The sequence below is a fragment of the Oenanthe melanoleuca genome, chromosome 2 (assembly GCF_029582105.1).
Source record: "Oenanthe melanoleuca isolate GR-GAL-2019-014 chromosome 2, OMel1.0, whole genome shotgun sequence".
Classification (NCBI taxonomy): domain Eukaryota; kingdom Metazoa; phylum Chordata; class Aves; order Passeriformes; family Muscicapidae; genus Oenanthe; species Oenanthe melanoleuca.
In genome coordinates, this window is record NC_079335.1 from 93,857,299 (window position 1) to 93,879,813 (window position 22,515).

The 22,515-nt window shown below is 40.4% G+C and overlaps 1 protein-coding gene across 3 annotated transcripts in view; it reads right to left on the reverse strand.

Moving 5' to 3' along the window:
• Positions 1-21,962, reverse strand: part of TNS3 (tensin 3) — a 185,138-nt gene extending 163,176 nt beyond the window's left edge. The window contains exon 1 of one of the 3 annotated variants that reach the window (XM_056486183.1): positions 21,759-21,962. The gene's annotated coding sequence lies outside the window, so the exon portion shown is untranslated. Of the gene's footprint in view, positions 1-8,596; positions 8,643-21,758 lie in introns of those variants that run through there. The other 2 variants (XM_056486182.1, XM_056486180.1) reach the window with 2 other exon arrangements.
• Between the last annotated feature and the right edge of the window lie 553 nt (positions 21,963-22,515).

The window sequence follows — 22,515 nt, forward strand, 5'->3', positions numbered from 1 at the left end:
GAATAAAACCCCTTCAGGTTACCCACACTTTCCCATAACTAGCACTCCTCAAGCAAATACCGATGAGATAGAGCTGCCCAGAATACAACAGCTGGCATTATACTGATGAAACAAAATAGTTTTGAGTTTCTCTACTCTCCATGCAGTAAAAGAACATGTTTTAACTTTCCTCCTTCTGAGCCAGTACTCCACATTTGCTGCAGGTTTCATTCCCAGAAAAATATTTAAGAATGCCTGCTATACATACAGACCAAGCAATACATTATCTACCTCTCCTCCAAACCTGGTTTTTAAAACAGGGCTGACCACAGCTTCATGGTGACTACAAAAGGTGATTATGTCAAAAGTCTCACACAAGGATATTATGAATATACAATGAAGAACTTCCCAGAAATAGCAAAGAGCATGGCATATAAGATTCTCTGCAGCTTTCATATATAAGAATCTCTTAGAAAATATATTATTGCTTCAAAAGTAGCACTCTTTTAGCTGAATGACATTAACTAAACCTATCACGCACATTTAAGTACATCCACAAGTACCATCAGTGAATATACAAATATTGCAGAACCTCTGCTACATGACAAGAATATGGGATAGTGGCAAAAGAATAAGAACACCAAAGTATTTTTACACTGGCTGAAATAAGGCATTTCTGGCTGTTTCATTCACAAAGATTATTTCTACAGTGACAGCCATAACATATATATATATATGTTCATGTATATATATGTATGTATATATATATATCTATATGTATGTATAAAAAAATTTTTACATGTATATCCTAAAATGTACACAAATAGTTAGTTATACTACTAACAGTATTACCAAGTAACTTCAGAGGAATTTCAAAGACAATGGAGTATTTGTTATAGACAGCCCATTTCCTCCTCATTCATTCAAGGCACTTCACAGAAAGATAAACAAGTAGACCAAGCTGGAGAAGAGAATTGTGACTTAGGATCATACAACCTGAATCAGCAATATTCTCCAAGTGGAGTCTGCTCCTGACTTGTGATTCAAGGGACAGCACATGGAGAAGTCTCTGAGGAAAAAAATGTCTCTCCAAACCAGTGGAGTAAATTTCTTGTCTCAAAAAAAAAAAAAAAAAAAAAAAAAAAAAAAAAAAAAAAAAAAAAAAAATCGTAATTTGGTAGTACAAAACTGTCTTACTGCACAAGCATAAGGGGCCAAAAAAGTAACATAAAATGATAGAAAGTAGTTTTTTCACAGCTTGATGAAAACATTTGGTACAATTTTAAGCAGCAGAGGCTTTTGTAGTTTCTCAGACCAAAGAAATTCAGGTCTTCATTATTTTAATGAGAAATTCTACTCAGGTACCAGGGTTTCAAACCTATATACTTTTCAAAGAAACAAACAAACAAACAAAAGAAGCCCCTGAAAAGCAAGCTTCTGTTCAAATGACATTATAAGCCATACAGATTTAAAGAAAACGGTCAAAAGTGAAAAACACCAACTTTTCATTCAATGTTTATTCAGTGTATCAACAGCCAACTGTAAAAAACATGGCTTGAAACATAAGCTTTGCTTTACTGGGTTAGCACAACTCCACCTCCTTCACACAAGTACTTCACTGTTGTTTCAGAGAGACACTATTAAAGCAGAGCAAGCCAGCCCCATCCCTTCAGTGTCCCACTCCCTCCATACTCCTGCATGTACATGCATGCTAGAAGGTCCACCACAAACCCATCCTCCCCGTTTGTGTAAATGGACCCATTTCCCACTAGTCCTGTCAAACTCTTGCTTTGGACATGCTGGTACTGTCTGCCCCATAATACTCTGCAGCAGAATGCTCCAAAAAGTCATACTCTCTTCTGTTTCAAGTATCTTTATTTGTTCATTTTAAACTCCCACCACGTCTGACACTTACTAGTTTCTGCATTGTGGGGCTGTATAACTAGCTCTGTATGTTAACCTACCCAACATCTTTATGCTTTTGAAAAACCAAAGTGAAGAGTCCCCATCTTTCCAGTCCCTTCCCAAAAAGCAACTGTTCCACCCCCCTAACCATTTCCATCAACCTACCCCATGCTTTTATCCAGGCTGGGATATGATACATGCTTCAAAGTTCCAAGTTAACAACCCAAAAGGACAGACTTGCTGCACAGTGCTCATACAGCCTAGTACACTAGATCTAGATTTCCAGACATAGCTGCTTCTGATTCCTGCTGCCAGAAAAAAAAACAAAAAGATCTGAAAAACTGAAAAGAAAATAGTATTGGCCCACACACACAAAGCTTTTCACATTAGCTCTGTCACTTACAGCTCTGAACTAACGAGTTAAAAGCCAGACAGACAAAAGGCAGCACAAGATGCAACAGAAAGGCAGCAGAACAAACCTAGTTTCTGCATGTCCAGAGCCTCAGCCACACTACCAAGTGACCTGTCCAGAGAGAGCCATGACTGAACATACCAGCAACTTCACTGCTCCCTAATAAGAGAGAAGATCTATGTCTCATGTGCTGTTCTTTCACACACATTTATCCTTTGTAGACAGTTCACCTCAGAGGACGTTCTTCATCTAAACCATCTAGGTCCTTCATCAATTGCAGGTGCTCTTCTCAAAGTTTTAAATTCTTGAGACAAAGCACTACTAGCTTGCTTTTAAAAAATTATTTCTACAAGATGCAAAGGCAATATAAGAGAATAAAGTGTTTGAAAAAGACTGGTAATTTAATAAATTTATTTTCCCTTTCTAAACTTTGAGTTGACCACCTCCAACTTTAAACAACAAATAGAAACTTCATCATGTTTGCTATTTTCCAAAAAGTTCTTCCCCTTATGATCTGGCAGAGATTTCAGCCCAGAAAATAACAGGTGCACATCTGCATAGAGGTGGGTAACACGGGCTGAAGAAAAACAGCACCCAGGGTTATCTGAATGTCCATTAGTAGTCCAGCATTCCTTCCAGCAGAATGGAGGCAGAGCGACACATCGCCTGCTGGAGAGACACAACCTTCTTGCCTTTCTCCAGACAAATCCTCACTGCTCTCTTTTATCCTAATATCCCCAGGAATTAGTCACCTCTACAGAGCAGTGGTTCACTCCCTCTCCTCCGAACAGGAACACACAGGAGAGCCTGAGGTTCACTCCTCGCACATAAAATAGCAGCAGATCTGACATCATTTCATCACTTCTTTGCATTTCTGTTTCAACACCTCCATTTCTCCACTGCTCAAGCATCTGTATAAGTGGAATAGCAATTAGGAGACTGATGGACAGTCCATTAAGACAATCATTACACCAGACACTGAAAAATTTGTCCAATTTATCCTCATCTCATTGGCAAAACAACACTCTGTTCTGTAAGGGAAAGCACCACAGAAAAGAAATGTCTGAAAGCAGAAAAGGACTTTCCTTTGCTTTTCATGAAAGTTCAGTGTTTCTCAATGGCTATTTTTCTTCTTTGTTAAATGAACTGACCTTGTCTTCTGAGACTACAACACTGCTTTTATTACATAATGACTGGAACTCCCACATAGTCAGAGCTAGACAGCTAAAGACTAGAATTCATGTATTTAAATAGCAGCGGGGAAAAGGCTATATCTGAAAATACCTGGTTTATTCTGTTCACAGAAAAAAAAAAAAAAAAAAAAAAAGAAGAGCATAAGAAAAGTTAAAATTCAGATACATCAGGCATCTACCCTCAAAATGCTGCCAGCTAAAGATTTTTTTAAATTATACATAGACTCTCCAATCAAATATTTTCCCACTGCAGATGAATTGTTGCAGGTATACAAGCACACTGAGTTCACATGTATGTTTCCTCTATCTTGATAGTCCCAAATGAGCCTGTTTCCAGAAGCAACAAAGGACTGCAGCAAAGTGCAACCTAACTCTCCTGTGACATAATGCAGATACAAGACCAAATACCAAAGAGTTACCAAGAGATCTCTCACAGCAATTTCTGATGTGATAAGAACCAGATATTAAAAACAAACAAAACAATTATTTAAAAATCACCAAAAAAAAACAAATCTTCCAAGGAAACAATTAGGAATAATCCAACAAAGAACAACCAGGAAATTTACCAAATTCTGCAAGAAAGGAGAGAAGCAAAATAAGAGGTCAGGCCTGCACTAGAAAAAGGACAGACAGAAGCAGCTATGTCTCAGAACACTGGCCAGAAAAAAAAACAGTTGAGAGGAATGAAGATGTATGTCACTAAATCAGTCACTAAGAAGTAGAAGAAATATTACTGACACTAATTTTTACCCATTTCATTTAGGCTGACAGCTTGAGTTTTCTCTCCTACCCTGACAATCCTGCTTGAGGCAAGTGTGCAACACTAATACAGTTTCAATTTAGCACTTCAAGCACGTAATGTGTGCAGCACAGAAGTGATATCTTTCAGATACGTCTTTTCTACCCACAATCTTCCAGAAAAAAAAAATCAGCATCCAGAAGTACACAGAGGTAAGGAAGCTGACAGTTGCACACTGCATATATATGTGCATTCAGCAGCTGCTGTGTTAAGAAAGCATAAACACTGAAAGTGCATTTATCAGGGAGGTCATCAGTCAGGTTATTACATCTTCAAAAGCAGAAGGTAATGAGCTTTTCAAGTCTGCAAGGTCTCATTAAAGGCATTCAGCACGATGAAGAAATGACAATCTCAGTTCAGTTTCCTCCTCTCCCCACATATATCCTTATTTACCTACTTTATTTTAACCCAGGCTATCAGCATGGCTCATAGGAGCTACTGACAAAGACAGTACTAAGGACTGCATGAAGTCTACCTGGCTGCTATACTTTGAAAAGCTGAAGTTACACTAAGCAAGGAGCAGAGTGCAGACCAGCATCTGTGACTAAAACATCTTCACTCAACACCTGTGCTCTCCACACCAAAGCAGGTACTTCAGAAGTAATGGTATTCCAAATGCTTCTGTTTCAGTGTGCAAACAGCTCTAGTTAAACAAGCCATCCCATACAGATTACCATCTGCAGTAATGATAGTAAACTCATATTGAAAACAACACTCTGCGTATATGCCTGGAATTATGTCCTTATCTATTTCCTCTTTTTGTAAATTTATCTTACTTAATGTAGTTAAGACTGTTCCAAACAGTAATCTAAACAAACATATTTTATATAACAACTTAAAATAGAAACGGCTTTTGCATTTCATTAAACCCAAGGACTCAAAATTTTTAGCCTACAAAATTTTGTACTAAGTAATTTAGGAAGCAGGAGAGAACCTCATGTGGAAAATTAAAATCTCCATTGTGCACTTTTGGGTAAGGCTTAATTTCTTTTATAACATCTAGTTTCATTTTTCTTGCTCTTTTACTGAAGCCTTAATTTTTTGTCATCAAGTTATAATCAACCATTTTCAGGAAATAGAATCTAACTAATATTACAAAAAATTGTATAGGATAAGTGTCACCCCAAAAATCAGAAATGTTTACTCAATAATTCTGCTCTGGGATGCAAATTCACTATTTTCATTGGAGAGTAGACAACCTGTAGTTAGTCATTTATTTTGCATTTATCCTGGTGTTCCCTTTGAAAACACAAGCTGATAAAAAACACTCTATTTGCAACTGTAGGTTTTGCATACCTTCTATTTTTTTAATTTTTTTTTGATATTATAAGATTGGTGGTACCACTGAACACAAGTGTTTCATGTCAAAGCAGGATACTGGATCAAAGCCTTGATCATATTCCCTTATTGCTACTAACCACACAGATGATATGCAGAACCCACACTCACCACCTAAATAAATCAGAGGAAACTGAGATAGTGCAGGTACTAGGCAGGCTTGTATCTTTACTGAAGAATACAAATGACGCACAAAAAAACCCCTAACAAACCAACAACAAGCACTAGTGTCAAAACTCCCTGGTTCAAACTATAATTATATTATGACAATATTTTCATGCTGCACAACTATTTTTAAAAATGCTAAGGAGGAATCAACATTTACCTGATGGTAATAAACACATTGCTCACTGTGACAAACAGCAAAAGGAGGCTCCTCTTCCAATCCTCACACTGCTTCCAGCTCTAACCATCCTTTACACTCTGGTAACTGAATCAGAACTATGGAAACTAGGCTGTTCAGGCTTTGGCAGACATACTGAGTACAGGATGCACTCATACTCTGCCATACAGAAAGGGAAAGCTCTTGCCATGTCAGCTTCAACCTTTAACTCTATTCCAGAGAGCAAATGTAAGCAAATTTAGCAGCAAAGCATACCATATTATGGTAAAAGAAAGAATCAATAGCAAGCTAATAATAATATATTAATAATACTTACTATACAATAATAATAATTATAATTATATATTAATAATTATACCTACTTCTGCTGAACCTCAGTTTTTCATACATAGAAGAATTTTAATTAAGTTAACCTTAATCCCACCTTATTAATAATCATTTTCACAGTCACTTCAGTCACAGGCTGGAGATCGGATCGCCCTTGCCCGCCTGTCCAAATGGTCTCCACCTCTTCAGTTAGCTATTCCCATTCAAATGTTTACCTCTAATAAGAGTACAAGATAGCCACCTTGACAAATTCATAAATTCAGGTCACTGACTAGTGCAGGCTGCAACCAACTGGGACCACTCTGTGTTCTCATCCAGCCAGGAAAAGATTTGTTGGTACTGGCCTGAGGCTTGGAACTTTAATTCCTGTCCTCTGCCGTATGAATGAACCAGAATAATGTAAAATGGCCTAAGTACAAGGATCACATTCAGCTACAAGACCTAAAGCTCTTGTGGAAATAAAAATCAAACACAACAGACATTTATGGAGTTATTATACAGTGCCTGCTCTGTAGCTGATTAACTTGGACACTCACCCAAGGACAAATAGTTAAACTATTACATCAAGAAAAACAATTACATAAAAAGCTACTGTTGCTTAACTCAACTGATCTGCTCTTTCCTTTCAGCTCAAAAAAACCATGCACTTTAAATTTCTAAATGGTTATCCTTGTTATTTCTCTGGCACTAAAATCAGGATCTCTTATCACAGTAAGAAAAACTCACCAAAACACATGCTTAACTTGATTTTCGTTATCCTTTTCAAAGGCCCAAAAAATACACTTTAAACACCAACTTCTTCTTTCTACCAACCACCAAGCTCTACAAACCCTTACTCATCAAATACTCCCCAGTCTCATCAGTATGACTTCATCAGGGATCTTCGGTTTCAATTTACATCTATAGCACCAAGGGTACTTTCATACTGACACACTGGAAGAGTGCTCTGCTTTTTTACTCTTTTCTCAGGAAACAAATTTCCTTTAAAGCCATAATTTCTACTTTATCATAGGTTAGATTTCTTTTCTTGCACTTTCAGAGAATTTCATTCATTATCAGAGCAGTTACTACTTCTTCTGCCCCACAAGGGGAAAAAAAAAAAAAAAAACACAGAATGCACTTCTAGAATAGATTCTTCAAATAATTTTCTAAATCACAACAATTTACAAAAGCCATTATACGCTTGCCAAAATCTGAAATTTCATGGAAATTTGTAACAAAAAAAAGTGAGACCACAGAATGCTCATTTAAAAAGCTTACTTTTAACAACCAATTATTCCAGTAACATTTTCATTATTACGGAGCATATCATGTAGTGTATCAATATTGCTGTTGAAACCAACTAAAACTTCTGAAGCACCTTTATTGCCTGGAGATGTTTGTTTGCAGGTCTGTTGACAAGGCAGGTCTGGAGGCTGGTATTTTTATAAATGTTGTGAAGGGAAAGCACAAATATTGTTTTGTCACAACCTAAGGTGTGTCTGCGGTCATCTATTAATGAAAAGAGGTAATCTCTCAAAAAAAAGCTAGCAAGTCTCAGTCCAGCCAAAAGTGTTAGCAGGTCTTCATCACTCAACAGATTTCACCCCAAAAGCCAGATGGTTAGAGGTTTTACTCTTTCAAAATATTTTTATCTGGCAAAGTAAACTTCTCAGCAAGCAGCAAGCCTTTTGACAAAACCAAGCAACTAAGAGCAAGCAGTGATTCTGCAGTACTGGGAAAACATCACTTGCAAGTGTACAGTCAGCTCAAGATTTGTATGTTGACCTTTTAGAATTATGTGACTTTCTTCATATAATGCAGTTTTGGGCAGGAAATTTTGTAAAATTTTTCAACTGTCACTGTACATCAACATAGGCCCTGTCCTATGCTTTCCTTTAGAGCAAAAGTAGAATTTCCAAACAAGAACTCACTTTTATACAAACACATATAAACATACAGAGCAAACTAGAGTCAGAATATACTGTTTCTCCCAAGCAAGAGTGTACATAAGAGAAAGGGGAAAAGAGAGAACTGCCTCTCCATAATGTTCTTTCAGCAACGATTTATAATGCCTTAATGTTGCCAAACAAACCTGATACTAACAGCCAAAGAGAACCTAGTGACTATATGCTTGTTTTGTTTGTTAATTTTCACTACACACAAGATTGTAAGGCAGTAAAACTTTTTATAAGTGCAACCCTCAGCAGTAGAGAAACCACGAGGAATGCACAGATGTGATTACCTTCTTCCAAGTTAAAAGCATTACTTCAGAAACATCAGCATATAAAATATGTTGAATCCCTGATGAATGAACATACCTCAGTTTGCCCACAAGCCAGTTCTCCAGATGAACTGTTGTGAGTCTGTTTTAAATAAAGGGTTGCTTTAATTAGTGAAATATTACTAACTGACAGGGCAAATTCCAAAAATACCTCACTAGAATTAGAAACCTTTTTCCTGTCACTATAACAATTTTTAAATAGCACTTAACCCTACACAGCCACATAGCTCTAAGTATATCCATTTCTCCTCTGTAAATCAAAAAAGCAGTTAAGCAAGGAAAAAAAAAATTTTACCAAAGTAACTGAAAAAGCTTTCCAATATTATTACCGGAGATAAAGGTAATATTTCATTTCAGACCTGCATCAGATCCCACTACGTCTGAATTTTTTTACAGGGAGCAGAAGGAAGGATGGAAGAACAAGGGGAAACCCATAAAGGAAAGCAAAATGCCAGACAGCTGTTCAAACCAGTTTTCAGTTCAGCTTAAGTTCAATTCACAGCCTGTTATTAAACTGACTGCAACTGTCACCTTCCCTCACCTGCAATTAATTGTCCACCTTTTTGCTTTTACCACCTTGAACAACATAATACACCACAGTTCACCATGTGCACCTGAGACTCCAACCTGTCCCCACAATGTCCTCCATACAGTCACAAGCATACTGTTTACACATGATAGCAAGCTGAACTCTGGAAATCAAAATTCACTGAAGAAAGAACAGGTAGTAAGACATCAATACCAGTGCACATATTTTTAAACAAGGAAATACCATTTTGAAAGCAAATAAAGAATGAAGTATTTTTCTTAGAACAAGTGATAAAATTCTTTAAAGTTAAGCCAAACCAAATTCTGCAATTTAGTAACTTGAACTATTGTATTCTATTCACTCAACCATGACAAAATAATCTTTTCCATGTAAAACATGCACATAACTCCTGTACCACAACATATAGATGCCCTTTTTGCTCTTACTGCTTGCAGGTGCTGCGAGTACAGACAGATGTCTTCAGACTAAATGACACATCTTGTCCTAGTAACACTTTACAGAAAATTTATTATCTTTCTATTAGTCTGACTCTGGAAGGATGGTTGGGTTTAACTGACTCTCTGTGACAGGATGTGCTTTGTGAAAAGGAGAGAACCTCTTACAGACTTCTTGGCTTATGTGAAGTACCCTCCAAACACCAGGCTGCCTGAACTGATATTAAGATTTCATTTGTGTAACTCAGTGCTCCAATGAGCTCAGTCTCGGGAAAGCAAGGCAATTTCAGTGAAAATTCCTAGCAGAATCAGATGACCTGGAATTTAGACTTAAAGTTGTCCAACTCATGCCATCATTTCCAAGCATTCAAGCCAGCAAAAGCTTGTATAGAATAATCTGCACAATGCTTATTTGCATCATGACCTATGCTAGGACTTCCTCTTCACCACTGACTGACCCATCTAAATCTAGAAGCAAATACTTCCACAGAGACAGCAACAAACAATTATCCTCCAACGTCTCTCAAAGGTCCTCATTAATAAGTGCCAATATCTAACACAGTCCTAAAAAAAAAAAAAAACCAAACTAAAAAACAACCAACCAAAAAAACCAAACCATTTTTACAGGTATTGTACAGTTCATTTTCTTTGACTCACTCAACTTGCTTTAGTCATCAGCTTCTTTTCTTAGAGACATTTGTTAAGAAAGCAATTCAATCACTAAAAACCACTTACTGCTCCTGAAAAATGGTAGCAGAATTACCAATTCTGTTAATTTTCTTTTTAACACTACTATACCACCCAAGATCCCTAAAACAAAAACCAAAAAAAAACAAAACAAAACAAAACAAACGAAACCACCCCACGCTTTATTCAGTTCACTCAAATTTAACCTCAAATACACAATCCCCTGTTAGCAGAGGCCCAGCTACCAGCAGCTGACAGTCACTGTGAGTTCAGGAGATTTCAACTGCCCCTAGTTCCTTTTAAAAAAACTGTTGTGAGGTGGGTGAGAATAGTGTTTAATATTCTTTCCTTAGGACCCCAATGCACCTAGAATGAGCCACAAACTACAAAAGCATCAAGGTAAATCAAATCTGGACAGATTACACTTATTCATCCTAGAACACAATCATTGTCAAACACATTTCTGAACAAAATTATGTGAGATCTTAAAATTATCAAAGAGTGATCCCAATCCAAAGCAAACTCCTAACATCTTTAGATGTAGAAGCAACACCAGGGGAAATTCCACTAAAAAAGGAACTATAAGCTTATGCCAGGATCCTGACTTATGTGCTGCTAGTTTCTCTATCTTACTAAGAAATAAATACTCTCAGAGAGACTAAAAGTACCCAATGGCACATGCACACATACAAAACTTTTCAGAATGCCTTCCGGGGTGGGGAAGAGGTAGGGGATTAAATCACTCTGTAACCTGACCAGTGCTATTTTACCTGCAGGATAAGCACCCAAGTAGAATTCTGAAAAAATACAATGCAAAGAAAATTATCATTCTTTTGGAAAATCTTGACTTAAAAGAGAAACTTGAGAGGAGACAGGGCAAAACAAGTTAAACAGAGAACAAGCTTAACAGTCTTTAAGATGTTTGGTTGGGAAGCAGAGCATAAAATTTGCTATCACCAGCCCCTTGTCTATTTTCAGGTTATGTAAATGTGTATGATCCCTTCTACCCACATTTAAGAGGTCTGAAGCTGAAATAAACAAGAAAAACACGTTCATGAGAATGAATTATTGTGGATTGTCAATAAATAAAATTTTCCTAAACTTATTAAAGTTTCTACACAGTAACCAAGTACTACAAACAGCCACAACATTATATACTGAGACAAAGAGGAGGCTTGGAGTGCTACTAAACAATTTTACTTCCCTCATCCTGCAGAATACACGATGTTGTTCTGGATAATTAGTGTCAATTTCTTCAAGAGTTGTAGCTTAGTTGTTGTGCAGCCCTGCTTCCCATCCACATTCTTCTCGCATTCCCTCTATCTAGTCTGGAGCTCCCTGTCAGCAGACAGAGAAATGTCTTCCTGCAGGCAAGAATGAACAATCCCTCCCCAATTACAGAGTCATGTGTGGGCTATAAGCATTTTTCCAAACATAAAAGGAAGGCGAGAATTTGCTATCCCTATATTAGCAAGCTAAAACAAGCCAACCTCCAGATGGAAAGGATCAAAGCATCCAAGTCACCTCAAAATTAATCCCCTTCAGGAATGTTCACTACCTCCAATCCACACATATATATCCCTCCAGTCCCTCCTAGAGCAAAAAGTCAAAATCTTTGAAATTAGAATGATTACCCAGAATACTGTCGTGGTTTGACACTGGCCAAATGCCAGGCACCTATGAAAGCTGCTGGCTCACCCTCCCCCTGCTACAGATGGGCAGAGGAGAGAAAAAAAATAACAAAGGATTCATGAGCCGAGATAAGGACCAGGAAAAGACACTCCACGGGCAAAACAGGCTCAACTTAGAGGTACAAAGTAGATTTATTACTAACAAAATCAGAGGAGGATAATGAAAAGTAAAATGAGCCCTTATAAACACTTTTTTTTCCCCCTCAATGCTTCCCTCCTTCCCACTGATAGCACATGGAGACAGGGGGTAGGGATTTTGGTCAGCTTATCACACGAGATTTTCTTCCACTGCTCAGGGAGAGTTCTTCCCCTGTGAGACCATGGGGCCTCTTCCCACAGGAGACAGTTCTCCGTGAACTTCTCCAGCATGGCTCCACTTTCAGAGGCAGCAGTCCTCCCAAAACCACTGCAAAGTCAGTTCCTCCCACAGGCAGACAGTCCTCCCAAAACTGCTGCAGTGTGGGTCACTCTTCCATGGGGTGCAGTCCTCCAAGTGCAGGCTGCTCCAGCCTGGAAGCAGGGACCCCTCTCTCCATCGGGTCTCCCACTGGATCACAGCCTCCTCCAGGCATCCACCTGCTCCAGTGTGGGCACCTCTTCCATGGGCTGTGGGTGGATCTCTGCATCCCCCATGGATCCCATGGGCTGTGGGTGGATCTCTGCATCCCCCCTGGATCCCGTGGGCTGTGGGTGGATCTCTGCATCCCCCATGGATCCCCATGGGCTGTGGGTGGATCTCTGCATCCCCCATGGATCCCCATGGGCTGTGGGTGGATCTCTGCATCCCCCATGGATCCCATGGGCTGTGGGTGGATCTCTGCATCCCCCATGGATCCCCATGGGCTGTGGGTGGATCTCTGCATCCCCCATGGATCCCCATGGCTGTGAGTGGATCTCTGCATCCCCCATGGATCCCCATGGGCTGTGGGTGGATCTCTGCATCCCCCCCTGGATCCCATGGGCTGCAGGGGCACAGCTGCTTCACCATGGTCTCACCACAGCCTGCAGAGGAATCTCAGCTCTGGCACCTGGAGCACCTCCTGCCCCTCCTTCTCCACTTGGTGTCTCCAGGTTGTTTCCCTCACATATTCTCACCTCCTGGGATAGAAAACCACTGGTGCCCCCACTTTGTTTTGATTTCTTTTTAAATATGAGAGGCATCACCATCATCTCTAACTGGCCCAGCTTTGGCCAGCAGCATGTCCATCTTCAGAGTCACCAATGGCTGCTTCCAGCAGCTTCTCACAAAAGCCACCTCTGTGACCCGCCCCACTACCAAAAGCCAGGCCAATGCACAACCAACACAACTTTACTCACATTTAAGTCCAGCTCAGCCTAAAGACGTTTTCTGCATTAAGCAGAATAACTTTCCACAAAATGCCATACCTGCAGGGGGGAAGTCTCACTTAAAAGCACACAGATAAAGGCACTAACCAGGACAATTCAGTCTTCATATGAAGTATTAATTCATTGAATTAGGGGCTGCCTTCTTCACAAATGAGCACATTAGAAAATAATTCTCAAATATTTTTCTGATTATTTATCAGTTCCTTCTAGCAACATATAATCCTGCAACACGTGATCACTGACCATTTTAAATCTATTGTCTTAATCTAGACCAGAATCAAAGTTTCAGTCCTGGATTTCTGCAGAAGTAGTGTTCTGTACTTGCACATTCCAAACATCACAGCTGAACACAGCCACTCTTTCCCAATTAGAACCAAATCCTCTTTCCTGGTAAGTGGTATACCATCCCCTGCAGGCCATAATGAAAGCTGGAGTGCCTCATTAACTAGACTCCAGCTTTCAGGAAAGGTCAGTTTGTTGACACACTTTATGACCCTAACATACAAAGAGAACAGCTATTCTCTTTTCAGGGCAGAATGAACATCTGCATTTCAAAATAAAATAGAGTAACAGTATGTATACACACAGGGAACAGTCAAAGTGTTTCAATGACATAGAATTAAAAAGTTAAAACTGCAATTCTTTAAAATTTGTTTTCTTCAAAATTCCTTTGCACAGCAGAAAGATCAGGTATTAAACAAAACAGTACCCCCAGCAAAAGTTAAAGATTTTGACATGCTACTTTTGCACTTCCTGGGGAATGGAGTTTTAACTGGCTTCTGGCATAACTCCTCTAGAGGTTCATTTCCTAGATGGAACTATAAATCCCATGATGCACTTTATCAATGTTAACAATAAAGCTATTGTGCTTCAGCAAAGCTACTCCTTGGAGAAACGTCCAGTGCTTACCAAAGCTGGGATGGGGGGAGGGGGGAGAAAATATCACAAATTAAGCACATTCCAGAAAGCAGCACAGAAGTAAAAGCAAGTATTAGACTCAAAATGCAGGATTTTTAAGCTGCAAAAGGCAAGAACTCTGTGGAAGAATATTAAAGTGTCAAGCCAGAGCTAAACCTGTTTCCTCCTCTGCCCCATCATTAAGTGTCTTGAAACACATACAAAATTTAATACAGACAGACAAATATTAACATAAGATTCAAGCTTACACATTTAAATATACTTTTGGAAGGCAGGCCAGCAAAGGAGCAGCAAGGCAGCAGCAAAGTATTTTACATAACCATAGTATATAGGACAGAAAAAAATTAGACAAGTAAAAGAATATTAGCATCCATAAAATACTGCAGAACACAAAAAGATCTCAAAATAACACACAACAGCTGGAATCAACTACAGCAAGGCCACTGCTGAATACCTGCTGAAAGGGAACACCTGCAAGGTTACAAAAAGCACAAAACATGCAGCTCCTTTGAAAACAACTACAGAATTGTCAGTCATTTCTTCACACAGTCATGAAGAAAGTATGTAAGACTTGCCCCTATTTATGTGTTATATTTTACTTATGGATTGAAGATGCACACTTCTAAAGTGTGCACATTGCTGATATTTAAGAGTTTTTATTTCAACAAACCATACTTAAAAAGCAAGAGCAGCTATAATAGAATAGCAGGGTTTTTTAGCTGCTTATAACAGTACAGATCAAAAAAATCTAATATTGGGGCTACACCAGACAAAACAGAGAGAAATTTTAGGAAACGGTCTAATAACAATCTCAGTGGTACAACTGAAATCTACTAATCTAAACATTTACTACTTAAAATCTAGTCTACTGCTAAAAAAACCCTACATTTTCCCCCAGAGTATGATGTTAAACATCCTACCCTACTGAATTTACCACTGGAAATACCAAGTTTCCCAGAACCCACAGTAATAGCTTGTACTTGACTGTTCATCTTCCAAATTCAATCCATCTCAACTGAAAATAAAAATAGTCCAAGAAACTGAGTGTGGCTGATAACTGCAAGAATAATTGAATGACTGCAAAAAAAGATAGCATGCCCCAGGAATGACTTATTCCTAACTTAGTGAAATACTTTGTGTTCTTAAAGCAAGTGTTTTCAGAGGTTTCTCTAGCACTGATTGAATTGTTTACATACTAAAACAAATAGCAATTATTTAAACCATAAACCTAGGTTCTCATTTCTTGACCACTACAATTGTCTATGTGTTTATTAGCTATAATCAGGTAACAACTCATTCAAAGCCAGAGGGAAGTTTGTTACCAAAATTCAGGCAGCTAAAGTTTCTTCATGTACATATAATAAATTTTAAAATGGCAAAATTACCCATAACCCGGCAGAAGTACAATATCAACTATTTGCTAAAAATTACATTTCAACTGCAAACACTACAGAAAAGTTCAGATCCACCCGGTAAGCAAAACCTAGCACATATTCTCAGAAAGTCAGATGTTCCCAGAAGTACACAATACTCACAAAAATATTCCTTATAGCTACTGTTTCCAGGACACTGACTGTTAGAAAAGTATCCTGTAACAAATCACTATCACCCATTCATCAAAAGCTTGCATTCACAAAAGCTGTATTTCCATGGCTAACTCATTTACAATTAGGGGAAAAGTCCCACCAGGCTGTGGAACACAGATCATATCTCCCTCTTCTCTAGCTTCATGAGAGGCAGAAAACAAGGATGCTCATGATGTGGTACAGAACCTAACATTGCTAAAGCCAGGCCTTACAAATCATCCAGCTCTGGAAGAAACCTCTAATGGAGTAATCCACCAGATTGTGGTTGGTATAAAACAGCCAGGAATGCCTGACCTGAGGACATCTCAATCTCTCCTACTATAGCAACTGCACTTCATACTAAAGCACTGAAACAAGAAGGGAATAATCTGCATGTACAGCATACAAAGAGGCAAGACTGGAAGACCTGTAAGCCAATATACTGTCCTCTGATGTGGAAGGCTCACCTTCAAGCTCCTTCTCTACCTTTTCTTCCAGATTGCAGATGAGCACCCCAAACACAGAGCTGTGGCATCTATCTTGGCTCTCTGAATAGTGGATTATTTACCACAATGGTCTAGTCTCAGATTCCAGCACCAGTTTTACTCCCCTTCTTGACAGTGGGTTGCCCTCAATTCCCCCTAAATGCCGCTAAACTACCAACTCCTTCTAACAGCAGCAAGCTATCTCTGCTAACCACTACAAACACAAACACAGCCACAGCCTTCAAACAGGAAAAACCTTGAGAGGATTGAGCTACGAACACTACTGCTGCCAGAGGACTGGAGAAGGAGGATACAGCCACTTCTGCAAGGACAAGAAGCAACAGCAGCACCCTGACACTGAGCAGCAGCAGGAAAGGAGGTGCAGAATGCAGAACACAGCTTTCTGGACCCTCCTCATCCCTTCTAGAGAACAGGTGGGAAGCCAGATGGAAGTGGCCTCTGGGTCACTTTCAACTGCAGCAACTTGCTGAATCACTAAAACAAGAGATATAGAAACCTCAGTACACAGAAAGACGCCCAAAATGCAGTAGCTGAGATGAATCAGGACTATTAGGACACAAAAATGTCTTATTTCGGTAACCAAGAAGCTTTGCAAAAACCTGAAGTTTCTGTCTACCAAAAGATAAAAGGTGCAACATGCTTTATATGACACAAAGAAATGTTAGTAGAGAAAACATTTCAGCAGAGACCCTGGTATTCAACAAGGCAGTATTACACAAATATAAATATCCCTCATCAAATTACACACTAGTGATTTCTTTTTATCTTATCTCCTCAAAAGAATTTTAGTAGTATTAGCTGCAGAAAAAAAACAAGTACAGAAAGACCTAGGGAAGAAGGAAGGCCACTCACTTTATTTCTAAACTAAAAAGAAAGCTATAAATGCAGTTCTTCTATTGATCAATGATAATAATATGCTTACAAAGCACAGAGTCTGAGAAGTGGTATGCAAAGTACACAAGGTAATATGGTACACAGAAAATTTTATATATGGTCTAATGTATATTCTTCCCTGTATGAAAAGAGCTCAAACTCACACCACAGGATTCCAGTTTCCCCCACTAAAATTATCTCCTTCAAAGAAAACCATAATACAACATTTAAATTGAAAATAAAATATCTGTCTACAATCATCTTTTCACTCTGTCTGGAAGCATATAGTTTTGACTAAATGGGGAGGAAAAATATGGCCTCTACTTTGCTTTTTTAGTTAAGGCTTAAAAGATATCAAATTTTTGGTTTTTTTCAGAAAATAAATGCAAGACAGAAAGTTAAATTTAAAATGCTAAGCTCTAGAGGTTTCTCCCCAACATATAAAACCTAATAGACTGTTCTCCAAACACCACCATTCTTTTTCCTTTTTTCTTTCCCAAATCACAAATAAATACATTCCTAAATGGATTCACATTCTCCTTCTGCCATCCCCAAAGCTAAGAGAGTGTCTGTGCAGGTCATGGAACTACAAAGACATCATCTTCCCCTCCTCTGTCTCTGAGACTGCCTGATTTCCTCAGATCCTTTTCAGTGGATGCACACTGAAAGCAGGCTGCATCAACACATCTGTCCATTACATTGCTGCATCAATCTGCCACCTTATGCCTCAAGCAATTCATTATCTCAATTCTGTTATCACACAGGTCTGTACCTGCAGGGTAATTAGACAGTAGCATGGTGGGGTAGGCAAGATGAGAGAGGGAGTAGTGAGCAAAAGAAAAAACAAAGGTGGACACCTAATCCCTGTGAGGCAAGTCAATGTAAATTTCCTATCAATGGCAGATCACTCCAACAAACCCTGCAGACTACGAAAATTCTGGCTTTATGTATAAGCACAGAAAAGCTATACTCTTTTCTAGAAATTAACAAGTCCTGAGTATGCAAATATATTCTTAAGCTGTGAAAAAAACAGCAACTTTAAAAGCACAGTTACATTGTGAAATACATCAATACAGAAGACTACCAAATCAAGTGGGATAAAAGGATGAGGGGGCACTTAGATGCATTAGGTGTATTACCACTATCTCTGCAGACTCCTTCACACTACCATAAAGATAAGAAAACCTCAGACTCCCATTTATCAGAAACAGCAGCCTCCTCTACCCCTAGGTGTAAAATATCATACTGCAGGCTGTTTTTCTGAAACTCAGTTTTTATTCATCATCAAATGGCAGGCTACACTTTGTGGACATTGGCCTACCAGAACCTTTAATAGCTTTGACATTTCCCAGATGCTTGCTTTCCCTACCCCTCATTAAAATAATTTGCTGCCAAACACCTGCAAATACTTACACAGGAATCCTTGTTACAGGCCTGCTGTGTAAGAAATAACTAACCAGGAACCAAATTTAACTTTCAGAGAGGCTATCCAGTCACCTGGTTTGCTTTTCACCTTGCACCCACGAAGGTACTAAGACCAGGGGAAAAAATAGAACAAAAAATCCAAAATCCAGCCCAAACTAAAAAAAAAAAAAAAAAAAAAAAAAAAAAAAAAAAAACCCACACAGAATCACTCCTTGTCTCCCACCTCTCCTACCACACCTCTTCCTTCACAGCTGGAAAGTCTCCATCAAGAGCTATTTTCCAAGAGACTCTTCAGCAATAGCTCAGGTGTGTAGGTGATACATAGACTCTCATTATGACATGGTAATTTCTGGCTGCTTTCAGTCCTATATTTGAGCTCTCTGCATGGAGGCACAGGAACTAAGGTTAACTTGACCTGCAAAGGTTCTTTTCTAAGGTTCACTTCCTTGTTGCTGGTCAGGTTTAGCCTATGGATCCACACTAGTACTAAAAATGTCAAACACTTCCAGATGGTAAACAACAAGAATTGCTCTACAGCACCATTTCACTAAAACAATACGTTCTCACCCTTAAATCAAAAACATGAGTACCTTACTTAACATATAATTGTGATCTTCATAATTTTGCTCAATACCAGATGCCAATGCCAGTGCCAGAATCAGGACACAAATAGAACCATTAAATTTTTAAGTTGCACTGAAAGGGCAAAATTCTGGCAAATAAATAAAACTGTAAATTTCTGACAAGTTTTGGGAAGCTGATGCATATGGCACATTCACTGCTGATTACTACATGAGAAATTGTATATTCTCAGTAGGCACTCAGTAACAATCTGAAGATACTTCCAAAATGCAAATGAGTTAACAATCCTGTTCTTCAACTGGCAGCAAGAAAAACACCACTAGAAATTCTCACCAGGAATAAAACTAAACTGCAAGCCCTAAAATTCAATGCTAACAAATTATTAAGTTCCTATAGTATTTTTTACTGATTTCTAAAATAATTTCCTTACATTAATTTTCCTTCATTATACCTGTTATGCAATTCCAGAACTGCTCTATTTTAGTTACCATCTCTCTTTTTGTTAAAGAATGTATTTAGGAGAGACACAGGTAATTATACTAACGTGGTTTTACCCAAATAAGTGCCACTCATCTCTCAAAAATACTAACTCGTTCTCTGTCATTATGGTCACTTCCAAAGAAGGAAAGTCAGACAGAAAAGATTAAGACACTCCTCATCATCTTTTTCTAATGCAAAAGAAAAAGTTGTATTTTTCCAATATTCTGTATGATTATTTCTCTATCTCAGTGGTATCTTCTGATCTGCTAGCCATAGAGCTTAGAGTCAAAGAGGCAGATAAGCCTGAGGAATGGGCTCACAGCCTGCAAGCAGCCCAGAGAGAGAAAGAAAAAGATCCCTGTTGTGGGTTCTGTGTTCCAGATATAAGTATTTTCTGAATGACCAGAAAACGAGACCAGGCCAAAGAAGGTAATGCCAATGGTGATGATATCCCAAAACATCACAGCTGCTTTAGTAAAATGAAGTGTGACCTGCAGAAAGGTACTTTGGATTAAATCAGAGATTGCAAGGAACACCAATTAAACTACTTGTGGCCACTGCCTTATCTAAATAATCATTCCCTGGGGCACATACACAATCTAAGCTGAAATAAAATGTTTTAACTTAACTCATAGAAAACTCTTGGCTATGCAGCACTGATTCAGGAACACGTGTACTTCCCAAAAACTACATGACTAATTAAACCTTCCAATAAGCATTAGCTATTAGAAGTAATCGATTTAGTTACACAAGAAAAAAAAAAAAAAAAAAAAAAAAAAAGACCAAAAAAGACAATTCTGGCTATGTAGGATGAAAAACCCACACTTTGAACACCTCAAAGGTTCTCTTTCACAGCTTCAACCTCATCAAAAATCTCATTAGTTTAAGCAAAAGTCCTGCTTAGCCTAGACTAACTGTAGCAGCTTCTTTTAAAAATTAGCCAGCTTAAGACATCTGTAATCAGTCGAAGTTGAGCAGCACACAGAAATTTCCTATCAAACATCACATAAAATAGTCACAAAGCCCCAGTAGCTCTCGCTACTGTTTCATTTCATACCTAGTAGAAAGTAAATACTGCAATTACAAATGTAATGACTATCACCAGGCACTTCTCAGCATTAAGAAAAAAGAAAAAAAGAAAAAAGAAACCCCACAATGTTAAACATAAAAGCAGCATTCCAAAATAAAAATTCAAGTTACAGAAAATACTGTAGTTCTCACCTAATTCTAGGCTTGGAAATGCAACTCTTGGTTAAGGTGCAACTCCTTAACATTCAGGAGACCACCCGACTTGGAGGACCACAGCTGTGGAGCCTGAGCTACTGGCCAGCACCAATGCCAAAAGCTGTTTAAGACCTGGACGTTTGTCAGAAGACATACAAAAATCCTGAATCTCAATTCTCAGGAAGGATAATTTACCTAAAAAAGGCACCAGAGAGCTTCAAGCGGATGAAACTTTTAGCCAGTGATGGCAAGACACCGCCCACAGTTCAGAAAAGCTGGGCATGGGGAGAGATCTGGGTGGGTACCAAAGACAACACCATTTATCACACACACCAACAGATGCGCTGCAGTGGTCCAGGGCAGCGCCAGCAAGGGCTGCCTGTGGACGGCGACCCCAGGAGCAAAGCGGGAGGGAAGGGGGGCTCCCCGCTGGCGGACGCACCTCAGCGCCAGACCGGCGTCCCCCTGCCTGACAAACCCACAGGTTGCAGTAACTTTCTAAGAGAGAAGCGAGTGCCTGGTCACTAAGCTGCCGGCACGGAGCGAGCCGGGAGCGCTTCCCGCCCCGCGGCCGGCACGGCCTCAGCCCGGCGCCATCCCGCCCTCCCTGCGGCGCCGCTCCGCCACCTCCCCTGCCGCTCACACCGACTCGCCAGCGCTGTCCCGGTGCACGGGCTAACAATCCCACGGGACTGCCCGGCCCCACCACCGGGAGCTGCTCCCTTCCCGCCCCAACACGCTCCGGCAGCGGCCACCGTGGGGGCATCTCCTCAATCCCCGCCGAAGGGCCTCCCTGCCTTCCACTCCCCTCTCTTCTCCTCTGCTGCCGGATCGCCTCCCGCTCCGCTAGGAACAAAGCCCCGCGCCGCCCGGCCGCCTTCTCCCTCCCGCGGATCACGACGGCCCGCAAAGTTTACCTCGTTTATCCCGGAGCGGGAGCGGGGATCCCCCTCCCCCAGCGCCGCGCACACTTGTTTGTATCTCCTGCGCTCCCTGCGCCGCGAGCAGCCTCCGGCGCTCGATAAGGCTGAGGAGGAGGAGTTGGGGAAGAGGCGCGTGGCGCTGCTCCCGGCTGGGGCGGGGGTGCGGGGCAGCCCAGCCGGGCCCGGCCTGGCCTCGCCGCCCCTCACCCTGAGGCGGCGACAGCGGCCCCCTGCTCGGAGCTGCTACCTGGCGCCATGTCCCCGCGGCAGCCCGCCCGCCTCGCTCGGGAGCTGCCCTGCTGGGGAAGGGATGGGGGATCTCCCGGCCGGGAGAGCGCCGCCGGCCCTGGAGCCCTGCGTGGCTGGGCTTTCCTCGGAGCCCTGCTTGGCTGGGCTTTCCTCCCTCTGCCCCGGCGGCTTGGAGCTTAAGTGCGCGGCTCGGAGTCGCAGCTCCTGAAACGAGCGGATTTAGCTCTCTGTGGGACGGCTTGGCGTGGCTGCCGGCAGAGGAGTGAGGCTAACACCCACGGGCAAAGCGGCCGCAGTAAGGAGGCCAAAATCAACTCCGTGCCCAGAGCTCTGCACCTGTTGAGTTTCTCAGCACGGCACCAGAGACGCGAAGATGACGCCTAAGGCTGTAGATTCCCTGTGTGCATATGTTATTGCAAGTAGGGTTCTTTACGGCGCTGATATTTATGCTGTTTACACAACTCTCCCTTGAAGCAGCTCAAGAAAGGGCAGCTCCACACCT